The sequence below is a fragment of the Micromys minutus genome (assembly GCF_963924665.1).
Source record: "Micromys minutus genome assembly, chromosome: 10".
Lineage (NCBI taxonomy): Eukaryota > Metazoa > Chordata > Mammalia > Rodentia > Muridae > Micromys > Micromys minutus.
The window spans coordinates 35,458,948-35,472,466 of record NC_137979.1 but is presented as its reverse complement, the minus strand read 5'-3'; the positions used below and the strand labels follow the sequence as shown (position 1 = coordinate 35,472,466).

The 13,519-nt window shown below is 43.8% G+C and overlaps 1 pseudogene across 1 annotated transcript; it reads right to left on the bottom strand.

The window, feature by feature from the left end:
* Positions 1–4,414: 4,414 nt before the first annotated feature.
* On the bottom strand, positions 4,415–4,617 carry LOC308425200 (metallothionein-2-like; annotated as a pseudogene). The gene has a single exon. The product of its transcript is annotated as a metallothionein-2-like (transcript).
* Between the last annotated feature and the right edge of the window lie 8,902 nt (positions 4,618–13,519).

Genomic DNA, 13,519 nt, shown 5'->3' with positions numbered 1-13,519 from the left:
AGTTTTACTCATCCATTTTCTTCCATGACAATAAATGCCTTAAAACCATGGACTGTTTCTTTTTACTGGGATCCACCATGGGGAGCCGTAGAGAAGCCCTTCACCTTCAGAGCCTCTGTCTAATCTCCCATTGAAGGGCTCTCTGTGCTCCCAGCCATGGCTGCCACAAAGCCCAAGCCTACAGGCCGCCATCACCAAGCCAAGGAATACCTCCATGGAACCAGCCAGAGCCCGACTCTTTCCCCTCAGCCCCGGGTTAGATCCAGCCCTAGGCCCCTCACTCTGTTGGGTGTCCAAGAGCCTGAGAACCAGACGACCCCAGCCTCCTCGCAGACCCAGGGACCCCTGAGCGAGCTCTGGCTGTCTGACCAGAACCTCAGACTGTGCTCCCCCACCCCAAGCGGTGCCCAGCGGCTGCCCTATGGCCCGACACCGCCCATGGTGTGGGGTAAGCGCAGTCAAACTTCCTTGCCTCCCTGAGCAGCCATGCCCTGTCTTGGAGGGGACTTAGGACCCCCACAATAACTCTACACACCTCTTGTTCTAAAGGCAGCTAGAACAAAACTGGCTTCCAGGTAGCTAGGATGAGGGTCTTAAAGGCCACACCCACAGTGACACACACTTCCGCCAGCAAGGCCACGCCCACTCCAACAAGGCCACACCTCCAAACAGAGCTGCTCCCTGGGTCATGCATATTCAAACCACCACAGCAGGTCAGTCCGTAACCACACGTGCGTGCAGAAGCCAGACATCAACATTGGTTATTCTCTTTAGCTGAACATAAGTTCTCTCACTGAACGTGGAGCTCGCTGATTTGGCTAGATAGATGGCTAGCAAGGCTCAGTGGTCCTCTGCCTCCACCTCCCCAGTGCTGAGATCACAGATTCCTGTTTCTGTGCCCAACTTTTTAAGTGGGTAGGGGAATTGAGTTCAAGGTCTTCAAGCACTACTGAGCCATCTCCCAGGCCCAAGTCTGTGCTTTTCTAGGTCTATTAAGACAGTTGATCCTGGGGCTAGGGAGAAGGCTCAGCAGTCAGAAGCACTTGCCACCCTTTCAGAGGCAGAAGACTCAATTCCCTGCACCTATGTGGAGCAGCTCACACTCACCTCTTGTAACTCCAGTTACAGAGGCTCCTCTGATGGCCTTTATATACTAATACATATAATACAAATGCACATATACTATAAGTACATAATTAAATTTAAGGGACCAGTTAATGGAACCAGAGAGTTAGACTAGTAGTTAAGAGTCCCCATTGCTCTTAGAGAGGACCTAGGTTTAACTCCCAGCACCCACATGTCAGCACATACATGCATATGTTGATAAAACACTCAAACACATAAAAGCAATTTAAAGTTTATTTTTTTTAATAAATAAGAGTTAGTATCCAGCCATCCACATTCCCACTGGGGACAGTTTGTTACTTTGTTTTTGTTCCCTTTTTCTTTTCTGTTTTAAAATTTTATTTATTTTATTTATATGGGTTCACTGCAGCTGTCTTCAGACACACCAGAAGGGGGCATCAGATCCCATTACAGATGGTTGTGAGCCACCATGTGGTTGCTGGGAATTGAACTCAGGACCTCTGGAAGAGCAGTCAGTGCTCTTAACTGCTGAGCTATCTCTCCAGCCCCATTTCTTTTTTTTTTTTCTCTTTATCTTATCAATTTATATATAAAAAAACCCGAAACCTTGACGGTTGTTATCATGTAATCTGGCAAAGAAGGACATTTTGCAGTGAAATACAGTTGTTGAAACTACCTTTTATGTTGTTGGCTTAACATGAAGTCGTTCAGACGTGTAAAAAGATAATAATCCTCTAGCAGCTAAAAACCAAAGAGGGACCCATCTTACAGTTTCAGGGTCAAAACAATTTTCATGATGCTGGGTCAGGTGAAAGGATTAGAGGAGAGAGCCCACTGAGAAGCTCTTTCCTTGTGTGTGTGTGTGGGGGGGTCTCTCTACATAGCCCTAGCTGTCCTTGAACTCACTATGTAGACCAGTCTGGCCTCTCAAATTCACAGAGATCTGCTTGCTTCTTCCTCCCAAGTGCTGAGACTAAAGGTATGTGCCACAACAGCCAGCTTATTTTTATTATTTTATTGATTTAGCAATTTCTTAGTTAGCCAGGAACTTAAATATCATTAGTAGCCTTGGCATCCATTGTCAGAGGTACCCTGTGCTCCATGAGCTCATTTTGGCACACACTGAGCTACTCCACACCGGGACTCCGCTACTCAGTGGATACTGAGAAGTAAATCAAAAAAGATAAAATTCCCTACTGTTGGGGAACCTCCAAAAGAGCTGTGGAGAGGCAGTGAAAATAAACATAGTAGCTGGAGGTGTAGCTCAGTGGGAGAGTGCCTGTCTACCAAGTATGAAGTCCTGGTTTCAAGTCTTCCCTGCACCACCACCATCACAGCAGCAACAACAACAGCTGGTTTATTTGAAATGTTAGAAAGTGGTATGTGCTATAGGGAAAAAAAAAAAGGCAGAGAAAGAAGACTCAGAGTAAGTGGACACTTACAATGCGCTTTAGGATGATCAGAGGAAGCCTCCTTGGAAGGTACCATTTCAGCAAGATGAGGAGACAGAGAAGCCTAATGGTTAAGGTAACTGGGGGGGGGGGGATACCAAGAAGACCATGCTGGAAACAGAATGGAGGGAGTGAGATAGTAGAGATATCATACTCTGCATGGTAAAGGGAACGGGCCTAGAGTAAAAACTGCAAGCTCCCCACGCGTGTCGAAATGGGAACAGAAACTAGGGTGGAAAAGGAAGATTAAGGGTCAAAACAACAGAGTTTGAAACACTGAAGAAACAGAAGGAAAGGGCTTGGAGCTAGACAGGAAGAGGGATAGAGCTCTGAAGCAGCTATAGCAGGCTGTCTGGTCTCCTGAAGCCCTAAGGTACTAGTGACCTTTCGTGTAATACTGACTAATTCAGTAAACTGTGGCAGACTAAACTGTAAGTAAACATGGCTTCTAGTAAGAGTTTCCACTTAGGAGACCACCCTATGAACAAGGAGCCAAAAGTGAAGTAAACTTGAAAAAACCTCCCCAGCCACTTCTTGGCCTCTGAAGTTAACTACTGGCTACAAAGTTTCCTGTAGATGCCAGAGCAAAGTTAGTGTAATAGCCAGCCCTTGTGATACCTGCAAGGTTGTGGGGTAGAAACACTGGCTAGTAAGTAACAGTCAGCAGATGGTCAAGGTTAAAGCTACAGTCAGGGATGGACAGAGATCAAAGCACTTGGTCATCTCCTAGGTAGGACTAGAGGACAGGCATAGAACATGTGGGTCCTTCATTCTATGGAAGCCCAGAGAATTAACCTCTCTCAGCCTTTGCTCAGTGTCTGCCATTGCTTTAAAAATGTCCTCCAAAGGTTTTCTCCCCTCTCTCAGAAACCTTTTCCTACTCTCAGCAATTCCTTTCACTTTTCTTCAGTTCCTATAATATATAGTCTTATTTTAGGTTAATATGCTGCGATGAAACACCATGAACCAAAAACACTTGGGAGAAAAGGGTTTATTTGGCTTATGCTTCCACGTTACTGTTCATCACTGAGCAGGGACCTGTCAGCAGGAGATGATGCAGAAGCAACAGAGGGGTGGTTCTTACTGGCTTGTTCCTCACAGCTTGCTCAGCCTGCCTTCTTTTAGAACACAGGGCCAGCAGCCGAGAGGTGGCACCCTGCTCCATCAGTCAGTCACTAATTAGGAAAATGTCCTACAGGATTACCTACAGCCTGATCTTATGGAAACATTTTTTTTTTTTTTTTTTTTGAGGTTCCCTCCTTTCAGAAAATTTTAGTTTGTGTCAAGTTAACATAAAACTGCCCAGCATGATTGACCGTTTGTTGTCTTGACACAAACATATCACAATAAAGGCACAACATTTCCATTCTCTTCATCCCAAGATCTCACATTAAAACATGAATAACATTAAAAGTCCAACAGTCTTTACAAATCCAAACATATTAGAAGTTTAGTTTCAGGCTGGAGAGATGGCTCAGTGGTTAAGAGCACTGACTGCTCTTCCAGAGGTCCTGAGTTCAATTCCATTTTTTTCTGTGTGAGCTTTGCCCCATTTTTCTTCTCTGCAGGGAAACTGACTGGTCTTAGAAAATAGGAAAACTCTATTCCAGTCCTGGGTCTACTGCTCTGTCTGTTCCTGTTGATACTGTTATTCCGTCAGAATAGAGAGTTTTGAAAGCAAAGGCAAAGAAAAATCTACTTGTTTCTTTCTCTTAAAACATGGTCTTCCTTATGTTTTCTTTTCTTTCTTATAATCAAGTCAACATTTTTTTTTGTCAGTTATATGCTTTATAGAAAAAGGTGTGGAGAACGGGTCAGAGTTGTACAAAAAAGGCTCCTACATATTCCATTTACACAGTTGTGGGGATGCCCCCACTTCAGGGGTAGCAGCTGCACTTGTCCAAAGCCTCTTTGCAGAGGCAGCCCTGGGCACACTTCACACAGCCCATGGGCAGCAAGAGCAGCAGCTTTTCTTGCAGGAGGTGCATCTGCATTGTTTGCCTTTGCAGGAGCCAGTAAAGGAGCAGGAGCCAGCGAAGGAGCAGGCGCCATCTGAGGCATGGGAGCAGTTGGGGTCCATGGCGAACAAAGGCAGCAGCTAAAAATAGAGCACATAGAACCAGGCCGTGGTTGGATGTGAGTTCAAGGCCTGGAACCTATTATGTAGATCAGGCTGGTCTGGAACTCAGAGATCTGCTTGCTTGCCTCTGCCTCTTGAGTACTTGGAATAAAGGTGTGCGCCACCATGTCCAGCTCCTCTAAGGTAAATTTTTATGATATAATATACCAAAATATTTCCAAAGCCCTCCACATACTTTAGAATGGCTATAATTTTTTTTCTTCAAAAATGGAAATAACTAGCAGTGGCCAGGATGCAGAGAGCCTGGGACCCTCTTGCACAGTTTGTGGGGATGGAAAGTGGGTGCACACGCATGGAAAATAGTTTGGCAGTTCTTCAAAAAGTTACATATAGAATTACCATATGGTCCAGCAGTTCTATTTCTGAGTACATCCCCCAAACAACTGAAAGTAGGGGTGCAAACAGATCATTGCACTTTTTTTGCTTATGGCAATGATAGTCTCATTTGCCAAAATGTAGAACAACCGAAACGTTCATCAACACAGGAATGGATAAACAAATGCATGGTATGTATACACCGTGGAATATTAGTAAGCCTAAAAAAAGAATCTGAGCCAGAGAGGTGGCTCAGTTACATGCTTACTAGTGTAACTACCAGCGTCTTCAGAACACACATTATAAACAAAACAGACAAATAGGAAGAACAATAACTAGGTGAGGTATAGCACATGCTTTCTATCCCGGCCCTGGGGAGGCATACCTCTGAGGCTCAGTAGCCAGTGAGCCTCAATTACTTGGAAAGCTCCAGGCCAATGAGATACTCTGCCTCGGAAAATAAGGCTGATGTATTCCTGAGAATAACACATGAGGCTGTTTTCTGGCCTCCAAATGCTTGAGCACACATTCAGGTTTGCTTACATAAGTGCATGAAGTACACATGAAGTGCACACCCTCCCACACCCACACACACAAGCATGCAGCTCTGATGGATGTTATAACATGGATGTAAACTAAAAACATCTTAATAATAGTAAGTCAGACATAAAAGCACTAACGTTAAGTAATTCTAAATATATAGTTTGTTTTGTTCTGTTAGATTGACATAGACTGCTTAGACTGGTCCTGAACCTGCTGGGTAAGGGAAATGACCTTTACCTGGTCTTCCCCAGGTTTTAGATCCCCCCGTGTTGAGACTAAAGGCATGAGTCACCATGGCCAGCTACATTAGGTATCTAGAATAGGCAGTCAGAGACAGAAAGTAGAAGAATATGGCGTTAGAAGGCTCAGAATTTTTATTAGGGTGATGATAAAATCCTGGCTACATATCATGATAATGTTTGCACAACAAGGTCCATGTAATCTATGCTAATGCTATAGTAATTATTTAATCACAACTGGGACTTTCTTCTCTGCCTTAGATCATTCAGTTACCAGATAAAAGACACAAAGCCTTTACATTTATGATAAGCCTTTAAGACACTGGAGCTGGGCAGACATCTACCCTCTAAGCTACTGGTATCTACTTCCCTATCAATAACCCTGAGTTATAACTTGCCATTTTCCATCTAGGCCACTCTCTCTTAACTCTAATTGGCCAGTCCTCAAGACCGTGTTTGCATGATTCACCTACCCCATTATGTCTTTTCCTCTCTCTTCCTTTTCTTTCTTGGTTCTCCTGCCTCAGACTCCAAGACTAAAACTCTATCTATTTCTCTTCTGCCCAGCTATAGGCTGTAGGCATCTTTATTGACCAATCAGGGATAACTTGGGAAGCTAGGTTACATGGCATCACTTAGTGTGGGTGAGACTCTCCTCATCCCTGAGTCAACCAGGAGTAGTATTTAGTATTACAATACATAGCAACAGACCAAGCCCCAGTAACTTGTCCATTTTAAAAGTATTGAATGTTGGCTCAGCAGATAAAGGTGCTACCACTCAAGCCTGCCAACCAGCATTCACTTCAGACTTGGTTCCCAAATGATCACACTTGCTGTTATGTCCTTAAGATGCTTATGGAGAAAAAAAAATGTGCAAGGGCAGAGCAGACACAGCTGGAGACAGACCTGAAATATCTGGATTGCTTTGTTTCTCTAAGCATGAACTCAAGAAACAGAGATATGGGTCCATATACTGAAATTTAATCTTACTTTAGACAACAGATCTTCTCAGCTCAAGATCTTCTCAGTTCAGAACAAGATCTTTCTTGTTCTCTCCACATGACACAGGATCAATGTTAAGAAACACATCAAATGGGGCTGGAGAGATGACTCAGTAGTTCTCAGTCAAAGAACTGATTGCTTTTCGGAGAACCCAGGTTTGAGTGCTGTAGCTTTAACCTTAACTGTCTGCTGTCTGTGGCTCACTGGCCAGTGTTTCTACTCCACAGCAGGCAGTTCTCAACTGCCTGTAACTCTAGCTGCAGGAGGATCCAACAAAGGTACCAAAGGGACTTACATATACGGACATACTTAGACCTTGAACTTCTGATCTTCCTGTAGTACAACCAATTTAAGCTTATCCCTCACTAGTTTACAAATAAATGAGACTCAGATTATGGTTATTTTATTTGACTTTGACAATTACTGGGGGCTGGAGGGTAGCCCCTAATCTACTCTTCTAACCAAGGGTCTGGCCACCTCCCCAGTGGTGACCCCAGAAACTTGCTGTTTCTCTTGGCCACATGTCTAACTCCATTCATGGTGGCTTCCTCCTCTCCTCTTGTTCGCCGTCTTTCCTCATCTCTCCTTGTTCCTCTCTATTCTCCACCCCCAACCAGGTAACTAAAAGCCCATCTACCTCCAATTCCTCCAGTAATTGGCTGTAGCCAATTCTATTTAAACAATAGTTTTAAATCAAGGAATAGGGTTTGCACAACCAGAGCTTGTAAATGTGAGAATTCACTTGTAGGCCTAGACCTTCCCTTTGGGTATAGAATTTAGCACTACAATACCTAACAACAGACCAAGCTCGGCATCTTCCCACCTCTCTAGTGCTTGGATTATAGGTATGTGCCACCGTGCCACATTTCTTTGGTTCCTACCAGTTATGTAGTTCTGAGAATTAAACTCAGGGCTTCATATATGCTAGATATGTACTCAATCAAACCAGCTATAGCCCTAGCCAATAGGTCTGGATCAATAGAATGTTATGTGTAGTAATCAGGGAGAATTTAAAGAAGATATATATATATATATATATAATATGTGGATTTAGACTTGGTCTTGGGAAAAATACTTTGGATTTAGGACAAAAATGGTCACTGTGACCACTTCAATATTCCTGCGTGTAACAGAGGCAAGGAGGGCAGGGCTGGAGTGACCATAACTGTGAGGTCAGGGCACGAGGATGTGATTTCATGGCCAGCATATGCTACAAAGCAACATCCTGTCCCCATCAAAGAAGGGTAAGAGTCAATAGCGGGAAGCTGTCGTGCTCAGCTACCATTTGGATGGACCACATCTCCTTAATTTCCATAGATTTCGATATATCGGGGATTGAGTCCAAGGCCTCTCAGCTGCGAGGCACTAGCACTCCACAGCTGAGCCCATTCCCATCTCCACTCAAATAGGTTTGTTTTGTCAAAGTTTTAAGACAGAGTCTAAGTTGCTCCAGTTGTTACTGAGCTCACTGTGTGGCTCCGGCAGGTCTGTGATCCTCACGCTGCATCCTCAGTAATGATAGGCCTGTGCCGCCCATTCCAGCATGCACCCTCTTCCTGAAGGAATTCACATGTTTATTACATGTGGCCATGAGAAACACAAGGGTCATTATGGAGTCTAAGGTGAGAAGAAGTTCCTAGCAACCTTAGGGGGCTGAAATGGGGTTTTCTAGTTATCTATGATACACAAATAATAAACCACTTCGACTTTAGTAATGGTAATATGTAGTGAGAATTTTGGCTTCTTTAAAAACATAGAAATATTATAATAATGTGTTTTCATTTTAATCATAAATGTAGGATGTGGGGTTGTCCACAGCAGCTGGCTATGATTTGCCTCGTGCTCTAGCAGGGGTGTAATTTTGCCAGTTGCAGATAGTTTTGACAAGTGTGTGATGTTTGGAATTCTGGGGACTTTTCAGAGGGTATATAAATGCTAGAGCCCGGAGAGGTGGGGTTGTTGTTGTTGGATTGCTACTTGTTAAGTTGTTGTGTAGAAAAGAAGAAATAAGCTATCCTGACGGCAAAGATTAAACTTGTCCCATAGAACTTGAGCCCCCACTTAGCAGGAAGTAGTCTAGGAATAACGCTGCCGCTGCCCCTCCTCCCCTTTAGCCTTTATTCTCTCCTATCTAGTGTTATGTAGAAGGTTGAAAGGGAGGAGGAAGAGGCTTGGAGAAGAGTCCAGCTATAGTAATACAAAAGTAATTTATTCTCCTAATGTAATTGTCCTCTCTGAGGCATACAGCCTCAGTCTGCTAGCCTTGGCCTAGTCCTGGAAGTTTCTAACCTCCTTATAATCTTTTCTAGGCCTAGAATGTTTCAGCCTCTGAGACTTAATGCTAAATAAGCTCACCCTTCCCAGTTCTTTCTGAGGTCTGGCTGTCAACTTAGCTGTTCTGGCTTAAAACTCCTCTCCATGTTGACTGATTCAGGCTTCTTTCTCAGCCTCTGATTTTTCACCCTCTGCTTGGCCTCATACTGACTTTGGCAATATGTTCTAATCTTCTGGCTCCTCATTCTCTGGCTTGTTCTCTCTTCAATCTCTTCCTGTAAAACAGCCTCCTTCTCCCTCTCAGCTCTACTGAATTGCTCTTCATGAACTCTACTGTATTCCTGAACTGTGTCTTCTTCTTCCTGTACTGTTGTCTCTCTCTTAAGTAACTTCCCTTTCCTCTCTTCTGGTGAGTGCAGGCGTATCCTATTCTGTTAAATCTTTCTCTGATTCATCACTTTTTCTGCCACTTCATTAGACATCCCTTTCAAACATGAGTGTTTCCTTGTACTGTACTTCATTGCTGAGCCACACTCTAACTAGAAACAGGTTAAACAGGTTCAAATATCCTGCAACAAGAAATGCACAACCATTTTATTAAATAGAGCACACAAGAGATGCTCGTCACAGCTTTGTGATGCTTGGGCCCTCATCTGGAAAACCAAGAGTGACTTAAACGAGTGAGAATTATCTGGAAATTCTTTGCCTAAAACATCTGGCAGAGATCAGAGACATAGTTCAGTTGGTAGAATGTTTACCAATCATATACCACACCCTAGGTTCAACCCCAGCATAAAGTAAATCGGGTGTCGCGGCAGAATCTATAATCCAGCCTTGGGATGTTACAATCAGGAGGATTAGAAATTCAAGGTGGCACATGCCTTTCATCTCAGCATTTAGGAGGCTGAGGCTGGCAGTTCTCTGAGTTTGAGGACATCCTGGTCTACAGAACAAATTTCAGGACAGCCTGGGCTACCCAGAGAAATCTTGTCTTGAACACCCCCCCCAAAAAAAAGTTGCTTGAGGTCACCCCTGCTACAGAGCCAGGTTGAGATTGGTCTGGAATGTCTGAGACCATTCTTTAGTTCAGCAAAAGCAGCATGACTCTGGGACCACTGGCCAGTAGGTGTACATAAAGGCTTCCATGTGGCCTGGGGGCTCTTTCAGAGTATGTTGACCATAGATGATTTTTTTTTTCCACCTGGTCTCTGGGATCTGAGTAAGTTTCCAGAGGACAAGGTAGAGTCTATGTGAAGTCAAAAAAGATCTTAAACCAGGCAGCCTTGCTTCTGCTCCACTCTGCCAGAAAGCACAGAAACAGCCCATCCATTTTTTTCTTTGTATTATTTTATATGTATGGTGTTTTGCCTCCATTTATGTCTATGCACCATGTGCATGCTTGGTATCTGCAGAGGCCAGAAGAGGGCCCTGCATTCCCCCTAGACATGGTGTTACTGTTCTGTGGGTGGTGGGACTCAAACCTTGTTCCTCCAGAAGAGCAGTTAGTGCCTTTCAGCACTGAGCCTTCTCTCTAGCTCCTGACACATCCAGTTTTAAGGCAAAGTATTCAGATGCTTTCTCTATGATGGGAACTCATAATAAACCATAATTGAAAACACAGGTTTGGTGTGGTGATATACATCTTTTTACCCCAGGAAGCAGAAGCAGGAGGATCTCTGAGTTCTAGACCAGCCTGGTTTATAGAATGAGATCCCATCTCAAATGTCTCAAAATACAAAATAAAATAAACAGAGAAACAAGAAAACCACATCTGTCGTAATGTACAGGAGTAGCATCTTAGGAATCTTTTTTAAAGATTTAAAAAAGTATATTTATGTTTATTTTTTATGCATATGTGTGTTTGCTTGCATGAGTATATGTGCAGCATGTACATGCAGAGAGAGGCCTGTGGAGGCCAGAGAAGGCACTGGATTCCTTGGGACTGGAGATGCAGGTAGTCAAGATCTGCAGTGAGGATGCTAGGAACTGAACTCAAGTTCTCTGCAAGAGCAGAAAGTGCTTTTTAACCACTGAACCATTCTCCAGTCTCATGCCAGCAATCTTTAGGGGCAAGGTTTGGCCTTATGATATCTCTGTATATGGTATTTTCTAGCAAATATGAAGCTACCAGCTATTAAGGCTTAAAGGTAATTTGGTGAGCCATACACTTAGCTTTGTAACATAAAGTTTCATCAATATAAGCAGTGCTACTAGACCAAAAGTACAGCTTCTGTACTGTGTGGTTCTGGAGCAGAGACTACAAAATTCTAGATCTTCTGGCTTGCCTCCTCTGGTCAGATTGTTGTGGTCTTTCCAACACATGTATCAGATCCCCCTTTCTTCCCTTTCATCTCCAAGAATAAGTCCAAGGATGTTACCATCACATACAAGCCCCTTTATGAGCTGGCCCCAACCATCAGGTCTCCAGTATCAGGCAGATTTTATGCTACAGTCTAAACTATCAAAATCAGCACTGTATTACTACAGTTTGAGTTTGTTGGAATCTGGGAATCGCTGCTGAAACTACTCAGACACTGAGCTCAGTTAAACAGAGCTGGGTTTTTTTTTTTTTTTTTTGAATTCATACCACAAGATTGATTGATCAGACTGGGGAGCTGAACTTCCACCTGGAGCCAAGATCCTACAAAACATTTAAGCCTGAAATGTACACTGCCAATTATTCTCCCTGTCAGACTTTAGGAAGGAGGACTTCCTTAGGAACATGGCTTTGTTGAGAATTTATCTTATTCTCATTGGTTGGGGTATCCAGTTGTGGCAGGGGACCTGCCTTGCCTAACATTCATGTTGTAACTTGCTAACCAAGATGTCAGTTACCCACAGACACGATTCTTTCTGCCACATAGGATGTCAGTTCCCAGGGAGATCTTGGGAACTCAAACTTTGTCCTGTCTTCAAAATGGAAGTTCTAATCCAAATGGCTTCTTAGGGCTTGGTGCAGGTGTCTCTCTTATGTTGGGGTCCATCCCAGGGGCAGCTTCTAAAGGCAAGAAACCATAAAAGCTTATAAATAAGTACATGAAATGCTATTGGGTCCAAGCTTATTGTGGCTAGCCATACAAAGCAATTCTAACTGACTTCTGTTGTGATTGGTTTCCAAGACTATAACAGAATATGCAATCAATTTGGGCATGAGAAAGTTTCCTGGTAACAGCCTATTAGAACAGATGGCTAGATAGGCAGCAGTTAAACCTAGGCCTTAACAAGTTCAAAGCCTTGTTCTGATAGATCTTATACATCCTCTGGGAAACAAAGTCTTTACTCACTTAAATGAGAACAGTCCACTCTAAATGTGTGATATAGTTAACCAGTTTCACTGGATTTAAGGGGCATTTCTCCATTTGTCTGACAAGCATTCTCAGACTACTAGAAGAATTTGGTAGGCCAGCCAAAGCATAAATACAATGAATAGATTCTCCCTTCCCCCACCCCCAGTGGGAAAAGGGGCTTGAATGATTGCTCAGTGGTTTAAAAAAATGCTTGTGCTCACAAAGTGAGGGCAGCAACCACCTTTGATCCCAGCACTACCGAGGCAGAAGCAGCAGAATCTCTGACTTGAGTCCAGCCTGGTCTACAGACACAAGAGCCAGGGTATGTCAGAAAAATGTTGATTGACTGTAAAGAAAAATTTACCTCTTAAAAAAAAAAAGGATAAATGAATATACTAAAAAATTATAATGTAAGTGGTTTTATAAGGAAATCCAACCTTCTCCTCCTTAGTGACTCCTAGTTACAGTACAACGTGCTTAATAAAACCTAAGTGGGGCTGGGGGCTGGGGAGACTGGGTCTAAAGGATTTGTAGCGTTAAGTAATTTTTCAATATTCACACTACCATGTATTTGTTTTCTTTCTCCTTTTTTGAGACCGGTCTCACTATCGCCCTGACAGGCTTGGAACTCACATAGTAGACCAGGCTGGCTTGGAGTTCACAGAAATCCACCTGCCTCTGGAGAGCTGGGATGAAAAGTGATGGGCCAACACATCCCACAATATAGATTTCCTTTGTTTGAGACAGGGTCTCACTCCGTAGACCTTGAACTCAGGGGATACCCCTGCCTCTGCCTCTCATGTGATGCATTCCAAGTACACCACCACGCCCGGCACCTACTGGGTACTTTTGTGAAAAAAAGAGCAGTTCTAAAGTTAGTTGATCTAAAAAGATCAATTCTTAAAGTTGAAGAGGGCTCTCGTCTAAAAACTCACTGAAACGAGGCTGTGCTGGAAAGTCACGGCCCGCTGGGTAAAATACCATCCCAACTAACGCCCAGCCTCCCCAGTGCCTCGCCCTTTAGGAATTCGCCCCCAGCGCCCCCCAGGCGGTCCCAGTTTTTCGCAAGTTTTCCGCCTGCCGCATTCCTTCCCGGGCGCGTCGGTGCGCGCTGACGTCACGACGCCACACACGCAGCCCCGCCCATGCAGAGCTGAGCGCCTGGACGGAACTGAGGTGCTT